Below are 13241 nucleotides of genomic sequence, written 5' to 3'. Positions count from 1 at the left end.
TCCTGTGGTTGTGTTAGCAAGGTCTGTGAGCACCTAGTTTCCATTTCATGAAAATGATATCATTAAGTAGTCTGTTTTAACAGCAAAGCAACGGATTCAGCCACACAGGATTATGATTTTGGGATAAATGAAGTTACGAGACATCTCTAAGCAGATCTGAAGCAAATGGATGAGTCGGCAAATGAGGGCATAAGCCAGTAGCACATTCAGATTCATGGGTAAGAAGAAAGAGAAACTGGGAGCAATATGAACATTTGCTCAGAGATAACCTGGACACCAAGGTACAGTAAAGAGTTGGCACTACTTATTGACGTCTGAAGCACTTTCCAAACATCTACAGTAGCACAAACTGTGAACGTGGTTTCAGTTTAATAAATTGCATCAAAACCAAATCGCAGACCTGCCTGAAGGACAACCACTTAGACCATCTGAGGAGGATGAAGTCCACTCAAGAAGCAGATGGAGCCATAAACCTGGACAAAATCTACAATCACTAGAAACCAAAAAATGCCGATGGGAGAAGGTATGAGTTATACCATCAATTAATAATTTTTTTATAATATAACTTTGACCTAACAATTTTTACGCCTGTACAAAAATTTAATCATTTTGTAAACTGTAATTATTCATTGTTTTTAAAAGTTGCTATTTGATTTTTTTTACCCACCTCATTGTCCATCAGGGAACTCCTGCAGGAGTTCTGCAGGAAGAACCCAGTTTCAAAGAGGTCGCCGGTGTATTTAAATCTTTTTTAGGGAAATTTCAGAAGACAATTTCTAGCAACATTATTTGATGTGGAGGAAGAAAAGTATTGTTTTTCCATTGCAAAATAAAGTAGGCTAAAGGTGAGACTTTTCTGTAATATTTTAGATACTTTTTGAACATGTCCAGTTTTGCCCAGTATATAACAAAGTAGGAAGGTACATTGCTACAAACCTGAACACCTGGACCTGAACACCTTTATGGGCAAAATAAGTTAAAAGTCATCAAAGAATGCAAAAAAATGAAAAACTACAGTATGGGGATTGCATATGTATTTATACCCTGAGTTAATACTTAGCAAAAGCCCGTCGGACAGTTTTTACAACTCTGAGTTTTTGGATACTTTTTGCAGCAGGATGGTGCAATTTTTACCCATTTTTCTTTTGCAAGCTTATGAACATGAGACAGGTCACATATAAGAGAAGGCTCTAAATAACAGAGCAGCCATAGGAATACAAAATAATGGAGTCCATCAGGAATGGGAGAAATGGAAACAGAGCAGTCTTAAGGGTGGGCCTTGTAATTGGCCAGATGTAAACAGTGATGTGCCACAGGAATCCATTATAGACCTTCTGCTCAACCACTACACGTCACATGTGTATAAAAACTGCAAGGAACCGCTCTCAAAAGAGGCATGGGTGTTCATGTAAATTATTGCATGTTCTCATCAATGTGGAGAACTAATAGCAAAGGAAATTAAAGCCTTGGGTATACAGTAAAAAGTGTGGAATTTAAACTCAGGGAAGCAGGATGCTTAAACTGCTTTACCGTGGTAAGACCACTTAAAATATTGTGCTCATTTTCATCACCATACCTCAAAAAGGCTATCGTAGCTTTAGTGAAAGTTCAAAGAACTGAAATGGATTCCTGGTCTCAGGCGATTGTCATATACAGACAGGTTAAGTGAGCTGAATCCCTTCAGTCTGGAACGAAGGAGGTTGAGAGGAGATTTGATTAAAGCGTATGGGATCCGAAGGGGTGAGGACAGGGCTAACACAGGGGACTTTTTCACACTGGGTAGTGAAGGACACAGAGTTACAACTGGAAACAAAAGGGGAGATTATTTTAGGATGGAGAAAGGGAAACCCTTCTTTACACGAAGAGTTGTGTGTATCTGGAACAGATTTTTAATTCGAGGGGTTAAGACCAAAACCTCTGGACACTTTTAAATAACAGCTGGATGAAATTGTAGTTTCACTTAGCCGCAAACAATTAAAGAATGAACAAGATGAGCTGAAAAGTCCCCTTTCACTCATATTCTTTCTTATGTTTTTATGTTCTAATACTAGACTAACCCCATGGAGAAAATCGCAAACCAGATGACCAATATGAAGGGCAGTGAAAGGCTATGTTTTCGGTGTTACAACACGTTCAGTAGCCAGTGCCGGGTTTTCCAAACGCTCTACCTGTGGTTAAGGCTCTCCTCCCAAAGAAGGATCTTGATTATATGGACATCTTCTATTTGGAGGCTTCTGAAGTGGAATGAGGCCCTCTGTAGGTTAGATTTCTCTTACAGTTGACTGCACAGGAACATCTGGGCATTTACATCTGGACACAAGCATCATGTGGCACAAGGTTCCTAAACTACCTGGATTCCTGGCTGATCTGCATCCAATTCAGGTCGGGCTGTTTCACAGACCCCTCCATTGGTCACTCAGTCAGCCTGGAGAGGAGCCGTCTAACAGACCAACAGATTGAATTCCAGGATCTACAGCTGGATTCTTTCACAATACAAGCCAGAGATCCCTTCTTGTGTACCTTAATATACACTGTATCCATTCATGTAGCTTGACAGTTGCCAGAAATTGCAGATTTGTAGTTCATAAAAAAAGAATATTAAAGAAATATTTTAAAAACATTTTCCCCAAAACTCCTCTTCTGTGGAATTTCTATGTAGGTTGTGATATGAATGTTTTCATAAAGCATCTTGCATAGAAAGACTAGCATTTTTCATAAAGCTAAATTATAAAGCAGTATTATAGAGCTGTGGAGCTGTGTACAAGCTTCACAGTGTTATTCTACATTGAAATCTTTACCTTTGGTGAAGATTTGAGTGTACCCAAAAGAACATTTCCATAAGAAACTACATAAATTAATCCAATATGAGAGCATCTTATTATCCCAATGCCAATGAAATGGGATGCTTCACATATTATATTATTAATGTAGTTTTGCGATACATGTCGTATGCTACTTGCTTGTTCAGGAAAGATTTAATAAAATTGCGTTCATCTAAGTCATCTGCTACATTCTACGTTTTGTTTTGTGTATTGATTGTATGTGTACAAGGAAGTGTATTGTGAGCACACCTCAGACACACTGTAATGAAATGACGGTTTTAATTGTGCTCTCCTTATACTACAAATAAAAAATAAATTTTACCGACAATCTTATTTGAGACGGAAGAGAACAAAACAGATAATAGTAAAGCTGTGCGCTCAGCCACTTGCTGTGCGTGATTGGGGGTGTGCCTGAGAGTCAGTACGTATCTGTGTGGATTCATTTGTGTGGATAACTGAGGCAGCTTCAAAGCCCTTGCCTTCACCTCAAGACACCGCAGCTTTGATTTTGTATATGTCAGCTCCTGCTGTTTACCTTCTCAGCGGTGTGCTTATTTCCCTTAACTTTATTAAATATTTAACATATACAACTTACTCCTTGCATATAATTTAAACAGTGTGTGAGACTCCGCATTGCACGTTTTTGGAAACTGCCCTCCAGTTCTACTCTGTTGAAGAAAGGTGACACTGATGACAACTTTCTACTGAACTACAGGAGCATTTGTCTTAGTTTTGAGGGCCATTTCATTGGCCTTAAGTCAGATGAAAGTCTAAAATAATATTGCAGTCAGAAATGGTGTTTCCCTTTCCCTTCCGTGTGGACATATTTCTTGCTTCATGCATGCATATCAATGTTGCTGCCCCTGAGAGAAAACAAATCATTCTCCCTATGCTTCATGAGGCAATCGAACCTGGAAACATGGTGAATATCTAATTAGGACTGAGGCATGATAGGGAAAACCCCATAAATTAGTAAAGGACTTATGCATTTTAAAAACAAAGCATTTTTCATCAGAGATATCCAAAATTAAGGCAACGAAAGGTATAATTTGATATTTAACATATACATTTGCCTTGAATATTGTCATTGATGTCTTCCTTAATGATGAATCTTTAAGTAGTGCACGAACGTTGCTACAAATCAGCTCATGTAGAAAACTGATATTTATAGGTAGTTCCCATCATAACATTTTTTTTTACTTTCTTTATGTTAATTGGGTGTGATGTTAACAAGCATGTCACACAAATCTGCCACAGGAGCCTTTCAGATACACATTGTTTCCTTTTTTGTTTTAAATTCTAGGATCAGACATACCCATGCAATAGTTAAGTCAGATGAGCCAGAACCTCCTGAACATTCTACAGTCAACAGCATTAATTACTGATTCTTTGATGTGATATAACACAGCCCTGCTCAGATTGATTACTCTTTGAGCTGAGTTGTCTACCAATTACTCAGACAATTAGTCAACTAATTAAATACTTACCCTGTGCTTCAAAAAGAGAAGAACGCTTCAAGAATCTCCCCTGACATATGAGCTGTCAAGGATTTGCAAAGCCTCATACAGTAAAAGGTAAAAAGAAATAGTTACAGGGGAGAAAAGGGATACGATTTGTGCAGAAAAAAGTGATAAGGCTGTAGCTGTCAAGTCACCTGTGTTACTCTTTGCGGACAGAGGATAATCTGGGGATGATGGGACATTGTGCATCCTTTTCAGCAGACAGAAAAAGAAAGAATTCCTTTATTAAATCAGGACAGCTCACTGTATATGGGTGAAAAGGTTAAGTATGAGTAATTATCAATTGACGTTAGCAAATAATCCTTAAATGATCATATGACTGCACAGCCTTGTCAGGTCTCTGATAAATGTACTGGATAGGTAATTATGCACACAGGGTGCATACAGTATAAGCAGGTTCAGGAAAAAAGTACAGTTATCTAGAGGTTGCCATGAATAATTTGAAATTACAAGTTCTTTCAATAGTATTGTCTGAGTTTGCAGTGACATTCCTTAAAGGCCTGCCAGAGAATAGTGTTACCAAAGAAACCAATAGTGTTTCCAGAGTAAGTTACTTTAAAAAAGATTTGTGCAAATAAAGGACTTGTACAATACAGTCCATTATGGGCAAAAACAGCACAGTTGCAGCATGAATTTAATTTAATTATTTTTTTCCATTAAACCTCCTTTCTGGTGATAATACACGGAAATACAAAAATACCCTCTGTGAAAAAAAGTGGGGCAGGGTCATAGAGGGAGTGGACTAGAGTTCTGAAAAACTTCTACACTCTTTGACCCTGTCTCTTTAAAAATTCATAGTTTCCTCTGTGCAGGGGATGTGAAGAACTTCACGTCCCAGGATGCCTTGGGGGAAATGGTCTGCTCATTTCCTGTCTAAATTGTCCCAGCTGTGAGGGATTAGTTGCTTTCTTGCTAGGATTTAAAGGGTGTGGCAAAGAGGGTTAGCTCTTTTGTTTGAGAAGGACCTGAGAGTTAGTATGGTTTTTGGTGATGGCTTGTTTTGAGAAAGTGAGTAATACTGGAGTTTAGTGTTTGTTAAGGGTTCCATTTGCTTATTTGCATTTCTTCCAAAAACTGGGAGCTTGAGTGTGTTTTTGGATACTGTTTTTGTAAGAGACTTGAGCCCAAAGTACTTTACTGGCTTTTCTCTGGTAGTACAACATTGAGGTCTTGGTTGTGACCCAGCAACCCTTGAAAAAGACACACGCATCCTCCAAGTTTGGAAATTCTGAAGTCCTCAGTGGCGTTTAATTTGGAAGAATTAGAAAAGTTTCATATAATATCTTATTGTGATTATTATGACAACAATTACCCCATTTCAGTTGTATTTCTCATGCACTGTGGTTTAATTCTTGAGGTTTTGTGCTTACTAAAAGGGGGATGTACAGTATGTGTCAGACCTCTAAAAAGCATGAAATGTTTTTTTAGAATGATCTGTTTCCAACTTGATTTGATTACCCTGTGACTTTGTTGTATTATATGCCTTTCTGATCAGAGCATGATCACAATGGCATCATATAGTACAGATACACAAAGACAGCATGGAAAATCAGCATTTCTTTCCCAGGCTGACTGACTCCTTGTTTTAATTAGCATAACCCTGCCTCAATTAGCATATGTTGATTCGGTTTATAGAAGGGGACATTTGGGCTTCTTATTAACTGATAAAAAGAAAAAATCTGAAAGGGTTTAAAAAATGTAGAAACACAACCGAAACAAAACAAGAGCAGGCATAATTAAAAACGGTCTTTTGGATGAATGTCAGTGTGCTTAGGCCGCCTGCTTGTCACTGCGGAGACGAAGGTGGAATGAAATTATAAATCCCCGTGTTGAGTATTTGATAACAGTGCAGTGCCCTTTTCAGGCTCCAAAAAGGACTGAGCTACAGTAGCCTTCAGGTTTCTTGTTGAGTCAGCTCTTTCTCCCAGTTCAGGATTGGGGTGGTGATAGTTTTCAGCTATAAATGGCTTTCATGTATAATGTTAATCTTTCACTAAAACTGTGCGGTGTTTTTGAGTGCTTGTGATGACCGAAAAACTCAGTGTGGCTGTGTGTGACATCGCTTTCATCCATGGGGCTTTCTTTCTGCTCTGAGTGGTCAGAGATTAGTGATGTTACAACAAATGTTTTTTTTTTTTTACAGTGCTAACATCTTGATATTCTTTATACCAGTTTCCTACTAGTCTTTTCACTTAATTTAAAATTATTTTTTGGAGTTTAAACCGCGATGCAGTACGTTTCATGGAAAAATACAATTTAAAAACTAATTCAAGGTCTGTCTGTTAGTGTATTAAGTAGGTTTATGACCTTTTAGTTCATTGATGTAAGGAAGTCACTACAAATGGGTGAATGTTTCATTTTTTAAATACTATTTTTATTTGGCAAAATCCTGACATTAAAAAATCCAAACATTTTTTCTAGCGTTTTTTGAGAAACTGGTCTACATCAAACATAACAAGGGGTATACTGTACACATATACAACAATTTGGTCTATAAAGTAATGTTAATTTCTTTAAAAATTTGTTTCCTTGTCTGACTTGCATTAAATGCAGACTAGTTAAAATTGCTGTGAAACTACAATACAGTTCTTGATTCACATCAAAAGGCCTTAGCAGATCAGATCTTAATGTAGTGTACTTGTACTCATCAAGCTCTTCAACGTCAGTCCTTTAATCACGGACAATATAGGACAATCGAAGCTTCACTTAACGTAAATGCATGTTATGGCACAGTTCCACAGTGCTGTCTGTATTAATCGACCTGACCTCAAGTGTCCAGAGGGGGGGGGCGGTCATGCGGATTTATGACAATGCAGAAAAGTTAAGTCTCGTTTACTCAGCTTTTAACCTTTTTTCCTCCCAAGTTTCCCTATGGTTCTGTTGTCTTTATGAAAAACAAAGTCTGATCCTGGTTAGTTATAACAGCTGAACGGGTCTTCCTCTTGAAAAGCTACCGCTGTGATTTTTTTTTTGGTACTTGTTACTATCAGTTTAATAAGATGATGAAGGCCTTAATGTCCTGGATTCCGCGGCGGTGCCTGCGGACCTGGAGGTCTGTCTCGCTCTCTTCTCTTCCGTCCTGCTGTTTGTCCTCCCCGTCCTCGGCAGCGGGGAGGCGCGGCGGCAGACGCTCGAGCCCTCTCGTGGTATCCAGAGTTTACAGACCCTTCCCAGCGACCCATGGTGCTTAATGGCCATTCCTGCTGTTCGGGGGAGCCGGGGAGCAGTTCCAGGTGACTGGCAGGCCTGGCTCCAGGCTGCGCCGCATCCCAACAAGGTGGCAGGATGCGAGAGCGAAGCTCCACGTTTCCAGTGTCAGGATGTTGATTAATGAGGAAGCCCAGCGGCTTCCTGCTGTGATGGAACCCCAAAATTTTCACCATGTGCCTCCCCCCCACCCCTGAGGAATTCATTTGTGGAACCTGGAATTGATGGAGTGCTGCTATTAGACATTCATTAAACGGCAAAGACAAACAACAAGCACATGGTCAGGCCTGTAATTACTTTTTTGTAAACCCTCCAATACAAAGGGACATACCACTTTAATCTTAAGGGCTGGGTCCAGTTGCCTTTAGAATAGGTGAAACCGCCCACATTGGTGCTCTCCAAATCAAATTGTAATTTCATCTAGGAGACAAATGTCATTAATCAGTCTGTTCCCAGACATTTGTCAATGATACGTGTAATAGGGCTTAATATTTGTTATATAATCCAATACTTTTCCAAAGTGGAATTCCTTTCTTGACATAGTTTGAAAGGGAAGTCTGTCTCCATTTAATGAGCAGTTAAAAACATGGGGGAAAATCTTGCATTTCTAAGGGAAAGCAGCACTACTTTAAAGGGGATTCATAATGCAAACATAATTAAATGCTACTGTAATGTATTAAAAAACTCTTTAAAAAGAGTAATATGATGTACAGGAGGTGACAAGTTGAGTTCATATTGTTCTTATTTATCCAAGACGTATGTAAGGTGTGGAGTTAAATCTTTGTAAACCAACTTATATTTTATAAGTGCTTGAACAGCTCATGAGAGGTATAATACTGTTCAAGTGAAAAAGAAGCAGAGGATTCCCCCACAAGATGAGACCGTTAACATAAAGGACTTTCACGGTGATCAGTATTACAGAACAGAATGAGCTATTAGGTTTCATCCAATAATTTTTCAATTATTTAGATAACAGGCCATGAAAACAATGTTATGCCATATCACTCTTCTAGATATACAAAATATATCTATAGTTCTCTGTGGAAGACTGGGATTCTATCAGTGCCAGCCATGTGTATTCATTATTAGAAAAATAAAGTTTACATTTAGAGCCAAGTGTAGGGAATGAAATGTTCATTTTATTAAAAGCAAATGCAAGGTGTTTGAATATAAGGAAGGAGGCAGTTGCTTGGGGATGCTGGTGGCATCATTATGCCAAACAGATTTGGTAAATGGAGTTTTGCCTTTTCGCAGGTTAGACATCATAAAATCCTTAGCTTGTAAAAGGGTAGCGTTTAAAAAAAAAAAGACATTGCGTTTAAAAGAAATACATTTATCGGTACCCCAGTGGTACAATGACAGGCCTCCTGTGTGTTAAAGCCTTTTGCTTAAATGAACCTGTAGTTGAAAACAAGGAAAAAAAGCTCCGTTTGCTAATTAAATCTAACCTGTCTATTGCTGCACAAAAGAGGATATTGTGCCTTTAAGGGGAAGTTAATGTGAGTTTTCGGTATTTATTATAGCTGGGGTAGGTTATGAAAACAGACATTTTTCCTTTCAACACTCCACAATGTCAGATTTAGAGTTTTCCCTTTCCCGATCTGAATGATTTTGCAGCAGTTGTCGGCCTGTGAGGCTATTTATCAGTCCAGGGCAGAGGGCTTCTATATGACAGTGAAATACTAGCAGAGTGATTTATGGATCCTAGCAAAATGTTTTAACTGCTGTCTTGGTGCTGATTTTCACACACCTGTTACTGAATTTTATCAATGGTTCTGCCCTGCCTCTCATGTCTTTTATATTTAAGAGTTTTAATCCTCAGGCATGTTCCCATTGATGTTCTGCTGCACAATAAAGCTACAAAAACCACAAACATCTTCATGCATTGAGAAATTGTTTGCATTATAATAGTGCACTTGATACATTTATGCTAATTACGGGCAAAGCAATTAACTCATGCCCTTTTTAATATTTCTATGGCGTGGACATCATCTACTAACCTCTCAGATGTCAATAGGATAAAAGTCTTATTTTGGCCTGCTACATGTACACCAAAAACAATTCTAAATCATGTGTGAGTTTATTTCACCTCTTGCTTTAAAACTCTCTCTGCCTACGTGGTACTCTTACCTTCTAAACTCGTGAAACAGCTCTTGTATGCAAGCAGATAATGAACCCTAGACAATGATATAGCTGCAATTTCTGCAGTCACTGTGAACTCTGGCTAGAAGAAAGGACAACTCCAATTCCTACAGTTTTGATCAGATTTAGCTCAAATTGGCATTCGTTGTCGAGCAAGATGCACGGGCTACATTTGCAATGTAAATTCAAGCACACAGAAACTTCTTGCATTTCAGCCAGGCTATGTGTGAAATCTTGGAATTTCAAGGATTTTAGAGCAGACAGCACGGGAGGCGACAGAGAGGCAGTGAGTTTATTTGCTTGCCCTGTTTTGAACCTGTATAGTCAGTTCATTATTGAAATCTGTGAGTGATTACGGCACCAAACTCTTGCCTCGGAAACATTCGAGAAGATTTTTGTGTTCTCTCTTCATGAAGCACTTTTTCAGATACCTCAAGCCTCTTCCTTGACCCTTGCCATTAAAACCTATTTTTATTTCTGGTTACCTTGGAGGAAAATAAAATGGTATATTGTTGGAACCTGTAGAACTCAAACAATATTATTGGTTCTGAACTCTATTGTTTCAGCCTTGTCACCATAATATGCTTTGGGCTTTTGTATGGTGTCTTGGGTTTAGTAAACCTCCCAGAGGGGAGACTGCGTTCCTTTGTGCCCCAGATAGCCTGTTTCTGAAGTGCTCGATGTTCAGTCACGTGACTCTGGTGAATTCTGATCTATAGCTCAAATACAATCTCCATTCCAGAAGAGGACTCTGGAGGAAAAACCTAACTTCCATACGAAGACCTACTTTAAAATTGCTGAGTCCACTGACGCAGTGCTTCACATTTAATTCTTTCTCGGTCACATGGCACGATTTATAAAGTGTTTTTTTTTTTTTGGTGTGTGTGTCTGTGAAAATGAGTACTTAATGACTGTATGAGAACTTTATTCTGGGTCAGTGTTCTGAGCTAGAAAACCCACAGACTCCCTCCGTCATCATGGAAGGAAGCTATTGTTTGAGACTAATACATTGTGATGAATACAGGGTACTCTGGATCTGCCCTGCTAGCTCCTTCTCCTCTGTCACCCTTTCCACCTCTATTTATCAAAATTCAGACATACATCTACATCAGATCAACAAGGTATGACTGTTGAATTTCTATTGTTTTCTGAAGTCAAAACTAATATAGGTAGAACTGACTTAATGCCGTGATCAACCATGCATTATAATCAAAGCATATTCATTTTAGCATGGCAAAAAATAATCATTTCATGCCTTTTCCAAAAAGTAAATTCTCAGAAAAAGCAGAGTCGTCAATATTGTGAAAGAAACATTTTAATAAAGAAAGAGAGAGGTATGACATTTAGTTACCTTCTTTGTTTTTCAGAATGTTCACCAGACCAGTCGCCAAGGCAGAGGTTATTTTCTCTTACAGCAGCCTCTAAACCCCCTGGATGTCCAGGAGAGGTTAGTGATTTCCCTGTGCTCGGAGAATCAGCTGCATATTTTGAATGCTGTTGGTAGAAAACTCATAAATCACCTTGCGAATTCAGTAATTTTATGCCTCATGGGTTCACTAGTTATATGAGTAATAGATAGGAGCCAAGGATCTGGATGACTACCTGACAGCGTCTTATAGGTCTTACAAAATAAACTAGACTTTTGATATTGCTTATTTTTTTGCAAATATGAGTTTATTTTGGACCAAATGGCTAAAAGAAAAAGCCTAGAACCGGTCAACTTTAAATGTGATGGAGTATCCAGACAACCTTCCAACTCTACATTTTCTGTACCTCACTTTATCATAAGGCATAAAGCTACATGTATCTTTGATGAATCACTGGGGCATCACACACATGGCTCATCATTACAGTGGTCTGTCTTTTGATGCTGTCCACCTAATCTTGATTTTAATTCAATGATTTATGCACAAATGCTTTATCTAGTATGTTTCAGTCAACATTAGGCTTCAAAACATTTGTCACGCCTTTTTATTTTAATCCATGTCTCTTTAGCAATCAGCGATCCAATACATTCCCACCTATGATGACATAATGCAACTCATTGCATATGCAATCTCTGTATTGTGATGTGATGAGTGTTAATGGGTTCTTCATGTCATTCTGCAAGACATTACTGTACACTACTGTTGCCCATGGGTATTTTGTAGTGGCGGGAGTCACAAATCATTCATCCAATCAATTCAGTGAGTCGGGGAAAAATAGGGATTTAGAAGTTACTGAACAGCGCGGCTGCCTCCCCGAGCTGTCCATGACAATTTAAGCCACCAGAGGGCGGTTTAAGGACAACAGAGGGATAAAGTGCAGCTGATGCCAATTAGGACTGACTTTAAATAGGTAAAAAGCACAGGAGGGTTCTCTTGATTGGACCGTCTTTGAGCTGGCGCAGAAGTGAACGCTGTGGGTTGGGCTCTCACCCATCGACTAAGAAACAAAATGTTTGCAATACCTGTGTTTTATGTCTGGGAACCGAACCAGATACTGAGGTAACTGGCTAGGGCTCTAGACAAGCCATGGGGGAAGCACTAGTCCCAGTGAGCTGGCTCTCCCACTGAATAAGGTTAGCTATCGCCGTCAAGCTCGTTCAGTCTGGTTCTTTGGGGGAAAAGGTGGGAGCTCTTGACTGGACAGAGTAACTTCAGAAGCCGGTTTGGACTGAGGGATCCCTATCAAAGTCTTGACCAATAAGGGGAAATCAGGCAGGCAATATGAAATACGGTCCAGATTAGGGTGGGAAGGTCTGACTGGTGGTCCAGCCTCTGCTCTGACTCCAAGATTCAGTCCAAGATTTCCTCTATGGTAATATTCTCCTCTGAAATAAATCTGGTGTAATGACTCAGCTATCAGGAGGTTTATGTACAGTATGTAGGCCATCATCTGCCACACTACTGGTTGAGAACACACGGAATTGTTTTTCATTGATAGCAATGAGTACATAGGATCAACAGACATGTTGTTAGCGTTTGAATTGTTTGTACTTGTATTGTATTTTTAATTTTAGGGGTAACCCAGAGTGAATTATGAATTAATTAGCTTTATTTTGCATAAAAATGAAGAAGTCCATTTTCAGGAACATTGTGCTAATTCTTTCAACAGCGCCTTTCTCCAGCTTACCTGTGCCGGTTTTACCTGTGGCTTCATCGCTGTCTCACGCCGTGGCATTTACGAAGAACACACCTGAGCAGTTTGCAGGTTGGTGTTCAGAGCTAAAGGTAATTTGTATCTGTTTGACTCTTTGGGGAAGAAAAAGGCTCCAGGACTATGATCAGGTGTTAAAAGTCATTTTCACAGTGAAGCCATGCAGAAGGGGCAGAGGGGCAGGTGTGTGGGCTGCTGTAACTTTAATTGCACTAAAAGGGAAAATGATTCCATGTTTGTATTGCCAAGTCATGTTGTACCTGTATTACCAGCCACGAATTTAGCGAGTTTCTTGTCGTAGAACAGCCTTTACTGGACGGCAGCCAATTTGTTACATGTGCAATCTCCTCAACTCTCCCCCAAACAACCTCGCTGATCGACATCCCCAAGGGCTCTCAGGACACAGTAGAAA

General features: G+C 39.2%; 1 long non-coding RNA gene across 1 annotated transcript in view; it reads left to right on the top strand.

Annotated features, from left to right (window-relative positions):
* Window positions 1–5306: 5306 nt before the first annotated feature.
* LOC107078915 (uncharacterized) overlaps window positions 5307–13241 on the top strand; it is a 95947-nt gene continuing 88012 nt past the window's right edge. The window contains exons 1-3 of the long non-coding RNA XR_011182604.1: window positions 5307–5350; window positions 11059–11138; window positions 12788–12883. This is a non-coding gene — a long non-coding RNA (uncharacterized lncRNA). The remainder of the gene's footprint in view (window positions 5351–11058; window positions 11139–12787; window positions 12884–13241) is intronic.

The sequence above is a fragment of the Lepisosteus oculatus genome, chromosome 19 (genome assembly GCF_040954835.1).
Source record: "Lepisosteus oculatus isolate fLepOcu1 chromosome 19, fLepOcu1.hap2, whole genome shotgun sequence".
In the NCBI taxonomy this organism is placed as follows: domain Eukaryota; kingdom Metazoa; phylum Chordata; class Actinopteri; order Semionotiformes; family Lepisosteidae; genus Lepisosteus; species Lepisosteus oculatus.
Note: the sequence above shows the minus strand (reverse complement) of the source record. Positions and strands in the feature narration are given on the sequence as shown.